This window comes from Erythrolamprus reginae, chromosome 4, assembly GCF_031021105.1.
Source record: "Erythrolamprus reginae isolate rEryReg1 chromosome 4, rEryReg1.hap1, whole genome shotgun sequence".
In the NCBI taxonomy this organism is placed as follows: Eukaryota; Metazoa; Chordata; class Lepidosauria; order Squamata; family Dipsadidae; genus Erythrolamprus; species Erythrolamprus reginae.
Window position 1 is genome coordinate 102,401,104 of NC_091953.1, and position 13,745 is coordinate 102,414,848.

At 40.1% G+C, this 13,745-nt stretch overlaps 1 protein-coding gene across 2 annotated transcripts in view; it reads left to right on the forward strand.

Moving 5' to 3' along the window:
- Nucleotides 1-13,745, forward strand: part of LIMS1 (LIM zinc finger domain containing 1) — a 118,214-nt gene that overhangs the window by 46,850 nt on the left and 57,619 nt on the right. Inside the window, exon 1 of one of the 2 annotated variants that reach the window (XM_070751082.1) lies at nt 9,155-9,282. The exons of the other annotated variant lie outside the window; for it this stretch is intronic. The gene's annotated coding sequence lies outside the window, so the exon portion shown is untranslated. Of the gene's footprint in view, nt 1-9,154; nt 9,283-13,745 lie in introns of those variants that run through there. 2 annotated transcript variants of the gene reach the window in all.

Below are 13,745 nucleotides of genomic sequence, written 5' to 3' on the forward strand. Positions count from 1 at the left end.
TCAAATTTCCACCCTTGGGGAATTTTTAAACTCGTAGACACAACACATACCAGTATCTATTTGTTGCCTTTTAATAATCTTATAATTTCCCAATACTTTTTAACTTTTGTATTTACAAAGCTGATAAAATTGGCACCTTTAAGTGATCAAATACAGTAATCCCTCGCTACTTCGCGGTTCACCTTTTATGGATTCGCTACTTCACATGTTTTCAAAGGGAGTTTAAATCCATTAAATCCATTGAAAGTTTTAAATCCATTAAAAATTCATAAAATTCTTCTACAGTACTACTGTACTCTATTAAAGAAACTGGTAGGATATCACATGTAGTTACAGCTGATAAACATTATAGAATGATTGTTTAATGCAAAGGGTGGGTTTTAAAAGTCCAAATACTCGCTAAATACATAAAAAAATATCTTTCCTCTATTTCATGGAAATTCATTTTTCATGGGTGGTCTTGGAATGCATCCCCTGCGAAAAATGAGGGATCACCGTACTCTTTTTTTTTCATATATACAAACATACACACAAATAATATTTTTGTGTTAGAATTTATATTCCAAAATCGGAACATATTCAACAAATGTGCAGAAGAAGCCACAATCATTCGCTGGCTGGGGAATTCTGGAGTTGAAGTCCAAATATCTCCAAGTTGCCAAAGTTGGGAAACACAGTTTTAGAGGTAGTAACGTTGGGGGGACAAGAGTTACACCAATATCAAATAAATAGTGGAATAGAATAATTAAGGAAAGGTCGCCAAAGAAGGGACAAAATGAAATGCGAATGTCAAAAATTAAAATAATTTTTAAACTGTTTTAAACCAATTGAATTGTTGAATGGTCCTGTAGCAAGTTGCCCCATGGCCAATTGGCTATAGTGAGTTAACCATGGTGAATTGGCTGGGGCGAGTTGTCCTATTCAGTTTCCTAGAAGTTCCTATTCCAGTGATAAAAATCCTACCTCCATGTAGTCTTTTTTTAACATTACAATTCTTGCAAATGCTCTTGTGAAAATGTTAGAACAGCAGCAGTTCCCTGAATCAAATTAAATAAATCTGATTTAAACAGCAGCTGACCATGTCACATCTCTTTGTTGGCAGGGGGGGAAAGATAAGATATCTCTAAAATGGAGCAAACTGAGTCAGCTCTGTTTGTTAAATGAATTGTGCATGCATTAAACTTAAGGGGTTTTGTTGATAGAATCAGGCATATGACTTCGTGAATGGGGTTGCAATAGAGAGTTCCTACCTAGCCCAGAGCTTTGTCTATAATACAAATTCAAACTCACTACTAGAGCAAAAATAAGGAGTCCCATATAGGAAATCTACATGCTGATTTTGCTTCAGAAAGTTGCATTGCAAAGGAAAACAGGCTAGATATTTTTACCCCAGTGGATCATAGCTTTACCCCAGTGGATCATAGTGGGTTTCATGTACAGTATTAAGTACAGTGGTACCGTACTCGTCATACGAACCCCTCATCATACGAACTTTTCGAGATACGAACCTGGGGTTTGGAATTTTTTTGCCTCTTCTTACAAACTTTTTTCACCTTACAAATCTGCCGCCGCCGCTGGGATGCACAGCCTCCGAACTTACGTTGCAAGTGAAGCGCCCGTTTTTGCAATCCTGGGATTCCCCTGAGGCTCCCCTCCATGGGAAACCCCACCTCCGGACTTCCGCGTTTTTGTGATGCTGTAGGGAAATCCCAGGAGGGGGATCCCAGGATCGCAAAAACGGTCGCTCCACTGGCAACGGAAGTCCGGAGGTGGGGTTTCCCAGCGAGGGAAGCCTCAGCAAAATCACACCATCGCAAAAACACGGAAGTCCGGAGGTGGGGTTTCCCATGGAGGGGAGCTTCAGGGGAATCCCACCAGCGCAAAAACGGGCGCTTTGGCTTGAAAAAGGGGTAAATTTTGGGCTTGCACGGATTAATCGCTTTTCCATTGATTCCTATGGGAAACATTGTTTCGCCTTACGAACTTTTCACCTTACAAACCTCCTCCCGGAAACAATTAAGTTCGTAAGACAAGGTATCACTGTATTTGCATTTTGGGGAAATGTCTGGTTATTTTTGTTAGATACAGTACTTGTTTTCTGATGTTTGCTGTTCTTTTAATTTTACTGAGAATATTATTGTTTAAATATGTATATGGAAATAGCAATTCACTCTTAAGCCATAACGGCAAATTCAGAATGCCTGGTATTATGTCCAGTCAGCGAAGCAGTGGAAGTGATGTGCCGGTGCCTGGAGGCTGTTGGGGCCTGGATGGGTGTCAACAAACTCAAACTCAATCCAGACAAGACGGAGTGGCTGTGGGTGTTGCCTCCCAAGGACAATTCCATCTGTCCGTCCATTACCCTGGGGGGGGAATTACTGACCCCCTCAGAGAGGGTGCGCAACTTGGGCGTCCTCCTCGACCCACAGCTGACATTGGAACATCATCTTTCGGGCTGTGGCGAGGAGGGCGTTTGCCCAGGTTCGCCTGGTGCACCAGTTGCGGCCCTATTTGGACAGGGAGTCATTGCTCACAGTCACTCATGCCCTTATCACCTCGAGGTTCGATTACTGCAACACTCTCTACATGGGGCTACCTTTGAAAAGTGTTCGGAAACTTCAGATCGTGCAGAACGCAGCCGCGAGAGCTATCGTGGGGCTTCCTAGATTCGCCCACGTTTCTACAACACTCCGTGGCTTGCATTGGCTGCCGATCAGTTTCCGGTCACAATTCAAAGTGTTGGTCATGACCTTTAAAGCCCTACATGGCATTGGGCCAGAATACCTCCGGAACCGCCTACTACCGCACGAATCCCAGCGGCCGATAAGGTCCCACAGAGTTGGCCTTCTCCGGGTCCCGTCGACTAAACAATGTCGTCTGGCGGGCCCCAGGGAAAGAGCCTTCTCTGTGGCGGCCCCGGCCCTCTGGAATCAACTCCCCCCGGAGATTAGAACTGCTCCCACCCTCCTCGTCTTCTGTAAACTACTTAAGACCCATCTATACCGCCAGGCATGGGGGATTTGAGACACCTTTCCCCAAGCTTATTATAATTTATGTTTGGTATGTATGTGCTGTTTGGTTTTTTAATTGATAGGGTTTTTTAGTTTTTTTTCTTAATATTAGATTTGTGCCTGTACAATATTGTTTTATCGCTTGTTGTGAGCCGCCCCGAGTCTTCGGAGAGGGGCGGCATACAAATCTAATAAATTATTATTATTATTATTATTATTATTATTATTATTATTATTATTATTATATTTTACTTTGTTTTGCCAAGAAAGCACAATTTAGTCACCTGGACTTTGCACTGACTTTTGTAATGCCTAAATATTTTCTAACTCCAGCTGCAAAACTCATTTTGAGACAGTATAATTTGTTATTGTGTAATCAGCATAATTAAACACACACAGCCACACGCTGATCCATTGATTTCAGACATAGTGTTTTGAAACAAAAACAAATGGCTTGAAATATTGGCGTCTCTATTTTTAAAAAACAGATGAGGAAAATTTCACAGTTGACCCTGAGTTTTTCAGTTAAATCTTATCAAAGTTTTCCTTTTAAGACACAGAAAATGTCAGTGTCATCGTGAATCAACATTCCATATTTCCTGTCTTCTACTGGGGTTAGCTTCTAAAGCCTTACACAATATTCTTGCAGAAACACATTTTATCTATAATGAGCTGCTGGTTTGTAGCCAAAGCATGCAGAATATAAATATGACTATCAAACATGTTTATTGAAATGGCACCCAAGAAATATGGGCTTTAAGATCTTTGAAGTTTCTATCTTTTTAAAAAAAAATAGGACATTTGTTTGTTTGTTTGTTTGTTTAAATTATATGCTGCCCAACTCCTCAAAGACACGTTTAAGCATATAGCTAAATCTTCCCATGAATTGAGTTGCATTTTTAACTTGAGATATTTCAAGTTTTAGATCCTGGATATTTTTACAATTCCAGTCCTTGCATTCAGACAAAAGAATTTAAGATTGTATGTCTTTCACCTACACAATTCCATGTATCTTTATGTTTCCTGAACGACAGTGATAGCAGATTATACAACATTTATATGAAAACCTTTTTTTAAAAAAGTTCCATATTTCTATTCTCCTGGAAAATAATTTTCAAAACATTTTAAAATCATAATATTTAACAATTACAAAGAAATGCAGATTTATTTAGGTAAATATAACAACAATGTAATCTGTAGTAGGTTCAAACAGAGCGGCTACAGTTACTTTGTTCTGTAGAATCTATAGCAGCAAAGCCTGAAACGCAGCGCATACATTTATTTTTAAATTGTGGGTTTTTTAATTACTCAAATAATCTAAAAGAATATCAGTTGAAAGATCTGAAGAAAGTTAAGGGTGTTTGTTCTCATTGCTCTAGAAACATAGAAACATAGAAGACTGACGGCAGAAAAAGACCTCATGATCCATCTAGTCTGCCCTTATACTATTTTCTGTATTTTATCTTAGGATGGATATATGTTCATCCCAGCCATGTTTAAATTCAGTTATTGTGGATTTACCAACCACGTCTGCTGAGAGTTTTTTCCAAGGATCTACTACTCTTTCAGTAAAATAATATTTTCTCATGTTGCTTTTGATCTTTCCCCCAACTAACTTCAGATTGTGTCCCCTTGTTCTTGTGTTCACTTTCCTATTAAAAACACTTCCCTCCTGAACCTTATTTAACCCTTTGACGTATTTAAATGTTTCGATCATGTCCCCCCTTTTCCTTCTGTCCTCCAGACTATACAGATTGAGTTCATTAAGTCTTTCCTGATACGTTTTATGCTTAAGACCTTCCACCTTTCTTGTAGCCCGTCTTTGGACCCGTTCCATTTTGTCAATATCTTTTTGTAGGTGAGGTCTCCAGAACTGAACACAGTATTCCAAATGTGGTCTCACCAGCGCTCTATATAGCGGGATCACAATCTCCCTCTTCCTGCTTGTTATAACTCTAGTTATGCAGCCAAGCATCCTACTTGCTTTTCCTACCGCCCGACCTCTAGATCAGTGATGGCAAACCTTTTTTGGTTCACGTGTCAAAAGGGGATATGCTAGTCGCATATACATGCCCACACCTATTCCTTCCCCCACACATATGCAACCCCCCCCCCCTCGCATTTCCCCTGCACATGCACACAACCTGCCACCCACAGTACAAAGGGCAAACCAGAAGTCCGTTTTTCCAAACTTCCGTTTTGCCCATTGGACTGTTTTTTGCACTCCGGGGCTTTGACCTCCAAAGGTCAAAGCAACCTTCTGAAAATCAGCTGGCCAGTGTGTGCATGCACACTGTAACTGACATAGGTCAACACCTCATGCCCCCTCTGATATGACTCCACCTGCCATCTGTGGAACATGTGCCGTAGGTTTGCCATCACTGCCCTGGGTTTACTGCACCTTTGGTTTATATTGTTGCATATAACCTGTGCCATGGGAAACAGTTTTGTGGATTTTATACAGTAATGACATCACCATATGTCAGGAGTCTGAATACCTTTCTTATGGCAGTTTATTTTATTAAGTCATTTCCTTCCATCATGATTTCCACTGCTTTTCTGAAACAGTTCATCTGTGCGTTCAACAAATTTTCAGAAGGAAATAATATCGTTTTTGTCAGACGTCCTCAATTTAAGACAGAGGTGTCTAACCTTGTCCCCTTTAAGACTTGTGAACTTCAACTCCTGGTATGGCTGACTGGGGAATTATGAGAGTTGAAATACAAAAGTCCTAAAGTCACCAAGGTTGGACACTCCTGATTTAAGGCATGTTTTTGAAGGAGATATTTCAGCTTTAAATGCAAAGGTCCACCTGTGCTGTACCATCCACAGTTTGATGTGGAAATGGAGAGATTTATTACCGTATTTTTCAGAGTATAAGATGCACCTTTTTCCTCAAAGAGGCTGATAATTTGGGTGCATTTTATATGCTGAATGTAGCTTTTTTTCCCTCAATCCTAACTAGCTGCTAATTATCTTCCCAGCTCTTGACTTGCAAGCTCCTTCATTGTTACTCTCTGCAAAGAATGTTTTCCAAACCCTGTCTTTGTAGGGGTTTTTTTTCATTTCTTTACTTGCTATGAATGTTTCTTTCCAGCCCTAACCAGGTGCTAACAATGTTCCCAGCTCTTACCGGCTTGTGAGCTTTTTCACTGTTACTCTCTGCAAAGAATGTTTTCCAAGCCTTAAGTCTTTGCAGGGATTTTTCTATTGCTCTACTTGTTCAAAATGTTTCTTTCCCGGTGCTAATGATGTTCCCAGTTCTTACTGGTTTGCAAGTAGTGATGGGCGAACTCAACAGTGTTTGGGTTCGGCATGTTCGGACGAATTTCACGCAATTTTTATTTTTACATGAAAGGACCTCCCTTTGCTTGCGGCACTGCTGCGGTGTCCTTTCACATAAAAAATATTTTTTTTAATTTTTACATGAAAACACCTCCCTTTGAAGGAGCTGGGGAATCCCTCCCATGAAGAGATTCCGTGGGCGTAGCTTTGACATCACATATACCGGCAGGTTGCTAAGGACGCCAAAGTGATAACTTTCTGGATTCTATGGAATCCAGGAAGTGATCACCTTGGCGTCCTTAGCAACCTGCCGGTATACGTAATGTCAAAGCTCCGCCCCTGGAATCTCTTTGTGGGATTCCCCAGCTCCTTTTGTGCCTCCCTCTCAGCCTCCCAATTGGCTGACAGCTCCCTGGTGTTCACCTTCCTTCGCCGCCCCCGGCGCCCGGCTTCTCCTCCTCTTCTCAGCAGATGACAGCTGGGCGGTGGATTTCGCGGTGTTTGGCACGAACACTGAACCGGAGCATGAATTTTTTAAAAAATTCGGCTTCGGGTCCGGCATGCCAAACACCGCAAAATTCGGTACGGACCCGAATTGTGCGGGTTTGGTTTGCCCAACACTATTTGCAAGCTCTTTTATTGTTACTCTCTCCGAATAATTTTTTTAAAGCCTTAACTAGGGGATAAAATACTGTGCTGGCTAAGGATGCTAGCCAGATGAATACCTGGTAAGCAGATTCTTTTCCCTATTTTCCTCCACAAAAACTAAAGTGCATCTTATATTCCAGTGCATTTTATATTCCAAAAAATATGGTACCTCCTTAGAACAGCACTTTAATTGTTATATTTATTTATTTATTTATTTATTTTTATTTGTTCAATACACAATACATATGGAAGAGAATAGACATGAAGTAATGTATATAAAGATAATATGTAAAAATAGAGGAGAATATATATGAAAGGAAGAAAATATATATGATATATGAGATAAAGGAAAGACAATTGGACAGGGGACAAAAGGCACACTAGTGCACTTATGTACGCCCCTTAAATTGTAACCAAGATAATTGGCCTGAAATTTAGCCCAAGGGCAAGTTCCCTTATAATAAACTCAATTTCTGCTTCCACTTAGTACGTAATTATTTTAAGCCACAAAGCATCCAGCCTTGCTGCTGAACTTTTCCCAATATCCCCCAATGTCCCCCATTCCCTCCCCTAATTCCAGAATGCTCCTATTTTCTCCAGGAATTTTAAAATTTCTTAATCCCTCCTCAAGGAATACTTGGATCAAGTCAAGTTACAGCCACATTGAAATCCAATTTTTCTCCATTCCCTCTTGATCCTGGAAGATGTCCCATGCGTTTTGTGGACCTCTGTCCCACTCCTCTTAATGGCAGTGAATTAAGGAAGTGATAATACAGTGATCCCCCGATCTTTGCGAGGGTTCTGTTCCAGGACCCCCCGCAACGAGCGGGTTTTCGCAAAGTAGCGCTGCGGAAGTAAAAACACCATCTGCGCATGCGCAGATGGTGTTTTTACTTCCGCAGCGCTAGCGAGGAGCCGAAGATTGGGGGCGGGGCGGCTGTTTTAAAACGTCGCCGCCAGCATGGGGGGCTTGCCAGCACCCCCCGGACCCCCAACCCGGGTTTGGGGGGCTGCTAGGAAGCCGCCCATGCCGGCGGCGACGTTTTAAAACAGCCGCGCCGCTTTCCAATGAGTCCCGAAGACAAACGTCAAACTTCCGCGTTTGTCTTCGGGACTCATTGGAAAGCGGCGCGGCTGTTTTAAAACGTCGCCACTGGCATGGGCGGCTTGCCAGCACCCCCCCAACCCGGGTGGCCGGGCGAGCAGCGAGCGAACGGCGGGTGGCCGGGCGAAGGGCGGGCGAGCGGCGAAGGGCGGGCGAGCGGGTGCTGGGGAGGGCTTCTCGCCCTCCCGCCAGCAAAAGGGGGAGCGAACGGCGTGGGCAGGCTGCGGACAAGCCGTTCGCTCGGCGCCGCTTCCCAGCTGAGTACTCAGCTGGGAAGCGGCCCGAGCTAACGGCGTGGGCGGGAGAAGGGCGCGCGAGCCGCGGGGCGCGCGGGCAGGCAGGCTGCGGACAAGCCGTTCGCTCGGGCCGCTTCCCAGCTGAGTACTCAGCTGGGAAGCGGCCGAGCGAAGCGGCAGCAGCGAGGAGTTTGCGTGGGCGGTGGGGAAACTCCTCGCTGATGCCCGCCAAGAGGGGGAAGACCTAGGGAAGCTGCCCAGCAGCTGATCTGCCCGGCGCCATCTACGCATGCGTGCCCATAGAAAAAAAGGGCACGCATGCGTAGATGGTGTTTTGACTTCCGGGTTGAAAAATCGCAAATTAGCCTGTTCGCAATGGTCGGGGACGCAATAACCGGGGGATCACTGTACTATGGGGAAAAATAAAGTTCATTTGTAAAAGTAGTAGATGGTAGTTTCTCAGGACTTTTCCAGTCCTTTTGTTATACTGTTGGCTCTAAGAACTTTTCTCACCTCTGTCTAAATAAAAAATTCTTTTCTTCCAAAGTCAGGCCTTGAGGCTCTTGATTTACATATCATATCCATCACCTTCATGGAATTCAAATGGTTGAAGTACATGAGGCTCTTATTATGTTTGAGATTATGCCATGTTTTGAGATATATTTCTGGAATAGAGGGGAGGGGGAGATAAATTTTTGAGCAAGAAAGTATGTGTGTTTGTGAACATCTTTGTGCCAACAATTTTTTAAATGGAATTTGAAATTTAATTTAATTTATTGAAAATGGAGCTGATGCAATCAGAGAGGCTGAGCCTTATTTCCTTTTTAAGTTTTTAGTATGAAAAATAATGGGAAGTGGTTTGCAAAGTCACATTGGCTTTTATCATCTCTCAGCAATGACCAGGATGAAGTTCGGTCAATGCTAAATGCTTAGCCAAAAGCAATGTAAGGATCAAATTTATTCATTGGATCTTTTGTCAACTGACCTGTACATTTGTGTGAGTATAAACACTTTCCTTTGTTGTTATATTTAGCTTATAGAAGCTAAATTCCTCTGCCTTGCATTACAACTTAATGCTTTGTCACTGTTTTTTTAAAAAAATCTTAGCCTTATATGGAAATCTAGACATTTCTAGAGAAGTGAAAAGCAGTTGGCTGTTGGCTGAGTTATTGCAATTAAATTCTTTATATGTAACAGTACTGCCTTCAGCTGTGCCCTTGGTCTTGTGTTCTTAATTATGCCTCTTGGAATGTTACTTAACTATCTGAAGAATATGTGTGTGTGTGTGTGTGTGTGTGTTTGTGTGTGTGTGTTTGTGTGTATGTGTGTATGTGTGTACATCAAATGTTATCATTTAGACCGGCCACAAAAGATATGCATGATTTTATTAATGGGTTTTAAACTGTCTTTTTAAATTGCTCTTTTATATGTTGTTGTTGTTGTTGTTGCTGCTGTTGTTGTTGTTGTTGTTGTAAGCCATCCAGAGTCCTCCAGGAATTGTGGGTCATATAAATTAGATAGATAGATAGATAGATAGATAGATAGATAGATAGATAGATAGATAGATAGATAGATAGATATGGACAGACAGTGTACATAGGCCCTCCATCAGAAGAACTGTAGCAGGGAATTCTTTGTATAATGTGTTTACTGGAAGCTAGATAATCTGTTATGATGGTTTTAATTTGGATTACTGAATTCAGAAATGGATGAAAAGGATGGGAGGCTGAGTGAACCTTGAGCCTGGTGAGATTCAATCTGCTAAATTGTTGGCAACCAGTAATCACCCACAACTTATCAAGTTGTTTCACTGATTAATTTGGTATGAATGATTAGTATGTCTTGTTGAATCATTTTTTAAATTTTAATTAGGATTTTAGTAATTGCTCATTTTCTTCTTTGACTTCTTTTTATTATTGTCATTGTCATTGTAATTTTATATTGTTGTGAGCTGCCCTGTGTCCTTCGGGATTAGGTGGCATAGAAGTCTAGATAGATAGATAGATAGATAGATAGATAGATAGATAGATAGATAGATAGATAGATAGATAGATAGATAGATAGATAGATGTAGATAGATAGATAGATAGATAGATAGATAGATAGATAGATAGATAGATAGATGATAGATAGATAGATAGATAGATAGATAGATAGATAGATAGATAGATAGATAGATAGATAGATAGATAGATTAATAGTTCTAAATGACAGGAAAATTATCCTTATTTCTAGTTTGGTTCTCTCCTTTAATAAGTTATAGACCAGTAAAACAGAACCTAAACAGAGTGTGGGTTGAAGCATTGAACTGTGTAATATGTACACAGTTTTGTACGATTCATATTGCCATGAAATATAATAGCTGTTCTATCAGCAGAGGGAGATGTTGCAAAACTTACCATTGCATTAGGAAGTGTTATCACAAGCAAAGAGAGAAATCCGCAGGATTATTGCTCACTGCTGACACCCAATGCATACAGTACATGACAGAAGCGAGTACATCTCTTCACATTTTGTAAATATTTAAGTATATCTTTTCATGTGACAATCCTGAAGAAATGGCACTTGGCTATAATGTAAAGTAGTGAGTATACAGCTTGTATAACAGTATAAATGTGTTGTCGCCTCAAAATAATGCAATACACAGCCATTAATACCTAAACTGTTGGCAACAAACGTGTAGGCCCTATACAAGCTTTAGACTCATTACTTTACATTGTAGCCAAGTGTCCTTTCTTCAGTGTTGTCACATGAAAAGATATACAGTATTCAAATATTTACAAAATGTGAGGGAGGTGTACTCACTTCTGGGACATACTGTATATTTTTCTTGGTTAAATATAATATTATAATATGATATAATATGATATAATATAATATAATAAAATGATATAATGTAATATAATATAATATTTAGACTCATCTAAGATATCAAGAATTGTGGACCTTTTCTGCATAAGGCACCTTAAAATAATTATTATACATACATACATACATACATACATACATACATACATACATATATGTAGATTGTTCTGAGTTCGGGTTTTGCCCCATGTAATATTTTGAGTGTCTATGTGACGTTTCGGTGAAATCACATTCACCATCATCAGGCTGAAGTTATAAGCTTCGTGCTGCTGTAAATATAGTTTGTTTCCAACTGCCATTTGTTCCTTATATATAGTGATTAGTTAATCAGCATACCTCAGCTACATCAACGACCCCAGATGTTACCCCACTGACTCACCAGGAAGTTTCTACACAGCAGGCAATTGCTGAGCCATCAAACCACACCCAGCCACCAGTATTTATAGAAGAAGGCAGCTCAGGTCTCGCAGTGTTCGCCCTAGAACAAGGACAGAAACACCAGCCTGAAGATGACGAGTGGGACCTCGTCGAAACGTCGCCAGAAATTTCCAAATCCTACACGGGAAGAAACCTGAATATACCAAGATCGTCATACCTGTACCCATGAAAATCTACGAATATATATATATTCGTAAAAACCCGAACTCAGAACAATCTACATATATATATATATATATATATATATGTAGATTGTTCTGAGTTCGGGTTTTGCCCTGTGTAATATTTTGCATGTCTATGCGACGTTTCAGTGAAATCACATTCACCATCATCAGGCTGAAGTTCCAAGCTTCGTGTTGTTGTAAAATGGAATGTTTGCAACTGTCATTTCTTCCTAGTATATAGTGTGGGGGTGGAGATTTGGTTTGAATGTAGCAAATAGATTGGGTGATTATGTTTTAGTGATCTGATTGGTTGGTGTAATCATAATTATTAGAAGGATTGACATGGTGATTTTTATGAAGTGTTTTTTGTTTAAGGCTGGTTTTCAAATTTCAAAATTCCAAAATCATAATTATTAGAAGGATTGACATGGTGATTTTTATGAAGTGTTTTTTTTGTTTAAGGCTGGTTTCCAAATTTCTGGTAGGCGGGACGTGTCATCTCTTTTATTTATGCAAAGGGGGCTCCTCTCAATTTCTATGGCTTCCAGAGCAATTCTTCTATATAAATTCTCTGTTTTGTGAAGTAATTTAGTTTTTTCAAAGTCAATTTCGTGCCCTGTTTTTTTAATGTGCTGGACAAGGGAGGAAGTCTTTTCTTCTTTTTTAACTGCATTCACATGTTCTGCAATGCGTTGGCTCACTCTTCGGTTGGTTTGTCCAATGTATGTGGCTGCACATGTTTTGCAAGGGATTTCATAGATTCCTTGGTATTCCAATTGGATTTTATCTTTGGGGCTCCTTAGGATATTAGATATTTTTTGGTTAGTGCAAAATGAAGTTTTGATGTTATGTTTGTGCAGAATTTTACTAATTTTGTCTGTGGTGCCCTTGATGTAAGGGAGGATGGTGGTACCATTGTCCTGTTCTTGATCTTGTTTTTTGGGGGGTGTCTCTTTTTTGATTAACTTTGTGATTGTTTTCCCTTCGAATCCATTAGAAATTAATACATCTTTGAGTTTGTTCAATTCAGTTTTTAAGTGCTCATGGTCAGCTAAGCGTTTGGTTCTGGTGATGAGAGTTTTGGCCACTGAGGTGATTTGTGCGGGTTGGTGGTGTGAGTGTGCATTTAGATAACGGTTGGTATGGGTTTTCTTTTGGTAGATAGTGTGTCCTAGGCTGCCATTGTGTTTTTTATAGACCAGTACATCTAGAAAGGGAAGTTGATCATTGATTTCTGTTTCCATAGTAAACTGTATTTTGGGGTGTAGGCTGTTAAGATGTGTGAGGAAATTGTCTAGTTTTTCCTTACCATGTGGCCAAATTACAAAGGTATCATCAACATATCTCAGCCAGAGTTATGTTGGCTGAGATATGTTGATGATACCTTTGTAATTTGGCCACATGGTAAGGAAAAACTAGACAATTTCCTCACACCCCAAAATACAGAGAACTAGCAGTGTGAGCTATCAGATCAGAACCCTTCCAGCTCTGTACCAGGGAGGGGCTATATTTTTTCTTATGTCGGTACCAGGGAGGGGCTATATTTTTTCTTATTTCTATATATTTTCTTACGTTCCTTAAATATACCAGGGTGATCCGACATAAGAAAAAATATAGCCCCTCCCTGGTACAGAGCTGGAAGGGTTCTGATCTGATAGCTCACACTGCTAGTTCTCTGCTTTACAAGGCAGAGTTCACCAGATCGAATCCCAGTAAAGGAAAGGGTGTGGCTAGCTGATGATACCAGAACAAGGCCGAAATGGGACCATCCTAGTCTCCCTTAATTTTAAAAATTCCAGCTAAAAAAAACATTTAACATATATATATATATATCAAATTCAGCTTAAACATGTGATATATATATATATATATATATATATATATATATATATATATATATATATATATATAGTGAATGTTCTTGTTAAAATTTAAAGAATAAGCAAATAATTTGTTTTTATACATTAGTTCACTCACTTTTAATTTTAGC